Genomic DNA, 6,564 nt, shown 5'->3' with positions numbered 1-6,564 from the left:
ATAACTAAATTATCTTAGGTTATACTTATCCTTTCTCGTGGCTTCAGCATCTCTTAGTTGATCCTTATCGGGATAAAATAGGAAAAGGACATGAATAGAAATACCATAAATAATCAAAGGTAATACCACGAGTCCTCTAAATTTTATCGATAAATTTTTTTGTTTTCACGAAAACTTCTTTGAAACGAATGATAAAATCGCGAGTCCGAAGGACGAGTGATTTTATCCATTTCGGTTTGTTTGAGTGATTTTACCCTAAATAAAGAAGTTTAAGTATGAAAACGAAAAAATTTATCAAGCAAAATTTAGAGGACGAGTGGTATTTGAAAAGATTATTTTGTGAACCAATATGTATTATTAGTAAATACGGGCATCTGTGAAATATTTTTAAGACAACTAGGATCAATGTGTTAAGTAGGTTATAGATTATAGTTATAGGTATGTACGTATTATGTGAAATTTAGGGTACCTTAAGTTTTATCAGGGAAGAGACTGTTGTATCAAGGAAGAGGCTGTTTTATCAGTATTACACTCAATGATTGGCAGAACGACGCGTGGTGATTGGCTGAAAAAGCAAAAACGTCAGAATTTGACAGGTGAAAAAAATAATCACATACAAATATCTTTTATTATCAAAAGCAATATTCTGAAAATTTATCAATTAAATCCTGTGGGCATAACTGTCCCAATGAAACTCTTACCACATAAATTAATTTTAATTCAACAAATATTTATCGGTTTGTTATGGATAACATTGATAAAACAAACTAAACAAACAAATTTAGGGATTCAAAATATTACGAAGAAATGTTTTCATTTTCATAAAAGTAGTTTTAGTCATTGCTATTCTACGTTTTATTTCTATGTCTGGATCTAGTTGGTCCGTTATCACAGTTCCCAAATATGTCATTTTGTGAACTTTCTCAACTTGTACTTTAATTGAAGCTCTTCATCTAGATGCCAAGGATACGACTAAAGACTAAAAATTTGGTTTTGTTCATAAGTTTATGTTTATTTTAGTTTATTTTTAAATATTTAAAATAATCGACTTCTTTTCAAATAGTTGTATAACAATAACTCTAATTTTTGTAAGTTTTCGTTTTAATATAATATAATTTTTTTTTACTTTATTAGTGTAATTATTGATAAGTTTAATACAGTATTATAGTATTTACGTTAAGTTCTCTCAGGAATATAATATTGTAATATATACCACAGGAGTACCAGATGATAAGTTTATTTGTAGATATAACATGTTGAAAAAATTAGATTAATCCTTATAGTGCGTGTCTGCAGGATGTTATTCTCATCTCTCAGCAAGATCTATCGTATAGTTAAAAAATGTCATCTTGTTTACATCATAAATATTAAAATAAAATGATCAAAGACCGATTTCTATTGTAACCGAGGAACGATCTACTTTGTGACCTTGAAGGACGGACATAGATCCCCACCTGCCCCCCTTCCAACCAAGTCGGACTTCGCAAAGGGCCCGGCAGTCAGTAAATAATGAACCTGTGTGACTTACAACGGGGGGCACGCAAGACTTTGTCCCCGGGGGGGCGTATTCATTTTCAATCACCACTGGATACTGTCTGAAATCCGTTTTAATTTTTCATCAAGAGATATATTGTTTTAAAACACTTTGTTAACTAATAATATTGGGGTTTCAAAAAATGATAACATTATAAATGTTATCGTATATTGTATTATATGTATATAGGTATATAACGAATTCTACAAAAAATTTCCACTTTTTTCCAAAAACATTGATTTTGAAATTTGAGGGCACACTCTTGGCATAGGCGTAACCAGTTTTGGGGGTTATAACCGTATCAGAAGTAGTCGCATCCTACTTTTGGAACTAGATTAAGTGCGGAGAGGCTGCATGGCCTTAACGACCTCACATAATCTAATCTGAAATCTAATTTAGAGCAGGGGCGGCTCGTGATAGTATAAGGTGGTGAGGCACACTACACCTGAGGAATTTTATTATTATGGTTAGCTTCTCTTTAATGGCCAGAAGGTTGATTTTGTGACGTCATAATGCTAGGACGAATCTAGGACCAATAATCCCGGACAAAAAATCCTCACAAATTATCCCTGGACAAGAAATCCCCAGACAAATAATTTCCGGACAAATAATCCCCGGACAAATAATCCCCGGACAAAAATCTACAAAAATTTTTTAGAAGAAAAAATAGCTTCAGAACAATATATTAGATGATGATGAACAATGATTTAAAATGAACACTGTTTTAAATACCTACATATCCATAAACTTCTAAAATATAATAAGCCATTCGTATATACCACGTGTACATAGAAAGCTATGATCTACAATCGACTTGTGCTTGTACTAGTAAGTTCAGTTCGGCTATTCCCATTCCGTTCCGCGGAGCCTGAGGCCGTTCGGCTATTCCTATTCCGTTGCGCGGAGCCGGAGGCAAGCCTCAAGGATGGATGAATTTTGTTCCTAGAATCGGTGGCAAATTTTTCAAATTTTGCCGGTTTTACTGTTGGCGTTGTCGCATACTGTTGCAGATGGTGTGAGGCATGCTTCAACTGTAATGATTTGAGAAAGTTGGAATGGCACGTGGAAGACGGATATATAAGATAAGATAAAGAGTCAGGGCCGTACCGATTATTTTAATTTTTTTCATAAAAATAAAGGTATTTAGGAAATTTCAAAAAGCTAAATTATATTTAAAAAACTGATTATAAAACAACGAAATAACGTAAATAGTCGATTGATATACTGGTGAGGCACTGCCTCACCTGCCTCATAGAACAAGCCGCCACTGATCTAGAGGTATGTCAATATTTGAGTAACAGAAAAATTAGCAAACTTAGAAAACCAGTAAAATCGTTTACAGCAGATTTTCAGAATGTTATCTGTTTACTTCAAACAACACGCCCTGCGATTATTAAAACTTTGCAATACATTTTGCAACATCCCTGACTGCTCAATTCATCTCTGTGGTAATCGTATCTTTTGATTCCTGAATATAGGCAGGTTTTTTGTAAACGATATTTTTTAAACGATCCCTCAGGAAATAATCTAAAGGATTCATGTCGGGGGATCGTGGGGGTCATTCTATAAAACCACGCTTTCCCATATATCTTCTGGGAAAAAAATTATTTAGGTATTGTCTCACCACACGCGCATACTGAGGTAGAGTACCATCTTGTTGCAGTGAAATATTGTTGTTTGGAATATTGTTATTTTCTGAAAATTTAAAATAATGAAGTTTCTACATTAAAATGTAATTGAAAATAAATAGATACTATGTGTGGTATTCACGCATCCAACGAGGATTTTTACATGAGTAGTATCTACATATATGCCAATTTACGTTTAAATTAAAAATGTGGCTACATCGCAAAATATTATTAAAAAAATTTGGATCGTTTTGATTGTAACCATCTTGTCCATCATCATCTGACAACTCTTCAACTAACCTTATTTTGTATGGATGGAAATTATTTGCAAGTAAAATTTTCATTACGAATTTTTGCGAAAGTTCCCTGATAAGTTAGTTACATTTTGACACTCTGGAAGTACCTGGAAACTACTATAAATTACTAGACAACCAAGCAAACACACTCATCATCATCATCATCATCATCATCATGATCATCATCATCATCATCATCATCAATGGTGCTACAGCCCTATGAAAGAGCCTCGACCTTCCCAACTCTATTACGCCAGTCAGTCAGCCCAATTTGCTGCACCTATTTTTCTCCCATCCTCATCTACACCAACCTTCCATCTGAGTTTGGCCTACCCCTATTTCTACTTCACACAGGTTGTGGATTCTTCTAGGCGGGTTGTTCTGCTGTGATCTTGCTAGATGTCTTGCCCATCTTAGTCTTCCTATTCTTATAAGAGATACTACGTCTTTACCACTAAATTTTTGTTTATATCTGTGGTATACCTCGTAGTTGTACCTCCTCCTCCAAACACCATTTTCACAGATGCCACCGAATATTCCTCTCAGGATCTTTCGTTCAAATATAAGCAGAAGGTTTTTATCTGCCTTGGAGATGGTCTATGCCTCCGATCTATATGTCAACACTGGTTGTATAAGGGTTTTGTATATGGTTATTTTTGTTTTTTTTGGCTTAAGTTTCTGCTTCTCATATGTCTATCATCATCATCATCAATCATTCTCTTTGCCTTATCCCTATGCGGGGTCGGCTTCCCTAATTGCATTTCTCCACACAATTCTATCCTGGGTCATATCAATATTAATCCCCTTTACCAACATGTCCTGCCTAATCGTCTCCCCCCACGTCTTCTTTGGTCTTCCTCTCCTACTCCTTCCAGAAATCTACACTTCAGCTACTCTTCGTATTGGATGATTAACGTCTCGACGTTGAACATGACCAAACCATCTCAACCTATGCTCTCTCATTTTGGCATCAATTGGTGCCACACCTAGACTTCCCCTAATATACTCATTTTTAATTTTGTCCTATCTTGTCACTCCACTCATCCATCTAAGCATTCTTATCTCCGCCACATGCATTCGTTGTTCCTCTATCTTTTTCACTGCCCAACATTCAGTTCCGTACATCATAGCCGGTCTTATGGCTGTTTTATAGAATTTTCCTTTCAGCTTCATTGGAACTTTTCTGTCACACAACACACCACTCGCTTCCTTCCACTTCATCCATCCAGCCCTAATTCTACTGCATGCATCTCCATTTATTTCTAAATTACTCTGTAATACCGATCCCAGGTATTTAAAACTATTGCTTTTTACAATCAGTTCACCATCCAAAGATACCATTTTATTTGTAGTAACTCCATCTTTAAATGAAAATTCCAAATACTCTGTCTTTGTCCTACTAAGTTTTAAACCTTTTTCCTCCAGAGCTCGTGTCCACTGTTCCAGTTTTTGTTCTAAATCTCTTTCACTATTTCCTACTAACACGACATCATAAGCATACATTAAGCACCATGGAATGTTACCCTGTAGTTTCGCTGTTATCTGGTCCAAAACTAATGAGAATAAATACGGACTAAGCACAGAGCCTTGGTGCAATCCTACTTTCACATGAAATTTATCAGTCTCTCCCACACCTGTCCTAACACTAGTCGTTACTCCCTCATACATATCCCTCACAATTTTTACATATGCACCAGGGACTCCTTTCTTATTGAGTGCCCACCACAGAATCTCTCGAGAAACTCTATCATATGCTTTCTCAAGATCAATGAATACCATATGAGCGTTTGTTTCTTTACTCCTGTATTTTTCCATCAACTGCCTTATAATGAAAATTGCGTCTGTTGTTGATCTGCCCTGCATAAAGCCAAATTGATTCTCGGATATGTCGGTCTCTTCACGTATCCGTCTATCAATAATTACTCTCTCCCATATTTTCATGGTGTGGCTAAGCAGTTTTATAGCCCTGTAGTTTGTACACTGCTGTATATCTCCCTTGTTTTTGTAGACAGGTACTAGTATACTGCTTCTCCATTCGTCTGGCATAAAAAGTTAATTTTTTAAATTAACTTTTAAGGCCTAGTCAAATTTGACTTTTTTTTAATAAAAAATTAAGCAATCGTGTGGGGAAAAAAGTAAATATACCATTTTAATTGCCTATTTGTCTAATTTGTAAAATTCTCATTAGAGTTTACAAAAACCTTATACAGGGTGAATTTTTTTCTAAGAACAAAACCATCTAATTTTTTAAGACCGGACCTGATTTTTTCTAGTTTGAATAAATCAATTGATTAGATGGTAGTAACCTTTTTATTAAAACTTTTTCTTAAAATTATACATCGTAGAATATACAAGCTATGCGAAGATAGAATACAAGACACACAGTTTGGATTCATGAAAGGCGTAGGTACAAGAGATGCACTGTTTAGTCTACAGGTTTTATTTCAAAGATGCAGAGATATGACTTGCGATATTTACACCTGTTTTGTGGACTACCAAAAAGCATTTGATACAGTTTAACACCGAAAAATGATGGATGTTCTAACAAAAGCCCAAATGGATGATAAAGACCGACGTATAATACAAAATTTATACTGGAACCAATCAGCCACAATAAGAACGAATCTTGGAGGTGAACCAACGGAAGCGATCCAAATTCTACGAAGCGTTAGACAAGGTTGTATACTTTCACTTATATTATTTAACCTATATTCAGAGGAAATATTTGTGGACAGAGGAAGTAAGTAAAAGATTTGGACTTTAAGTAAATATATCAAAAACTAAATTTATGATCATCAGCAAAAATAAAATTAGAGACGCCCAACTACTTATCGATAATACACCAGTGGACCGAGTAAAACAGTATAACTATCTTGGAACAATAGTAAACGAACAATGGGATCACTCACAAGAAATAAAATGTAGAATAGAGAAGACTAGGAGTGCATTTAATAACAGGGCCAAACTCTTTAAAAGCCACAATTTTAATCTGGAGATAAAAATAAGGCTCCTACGATGTTATATCTTCTCAATATTGTATTACGGAGTTGAATCCTGGACACTCACTGAAGCAATGGAGAAAGAACTTAAAGCCTTCAAGATGTGG

The sequence above is a fragment of the Diabrotica virgifera genome, chromosome 10, assembly GCF_917563875.1.
Source record: "Diabrotica virgifera virgifera chromosome 10, PGI_DIABVI_V3a".
Taxonomy (NCBI): Eukaryota; Metazoa; Arthropoda; class Insecta; order Coleoptera; family Chrysomelidae; genus Diabrotica; species Diabrotica virgifera.
This window is presented reverse-complemented; position numbering follows the sequence as displayed.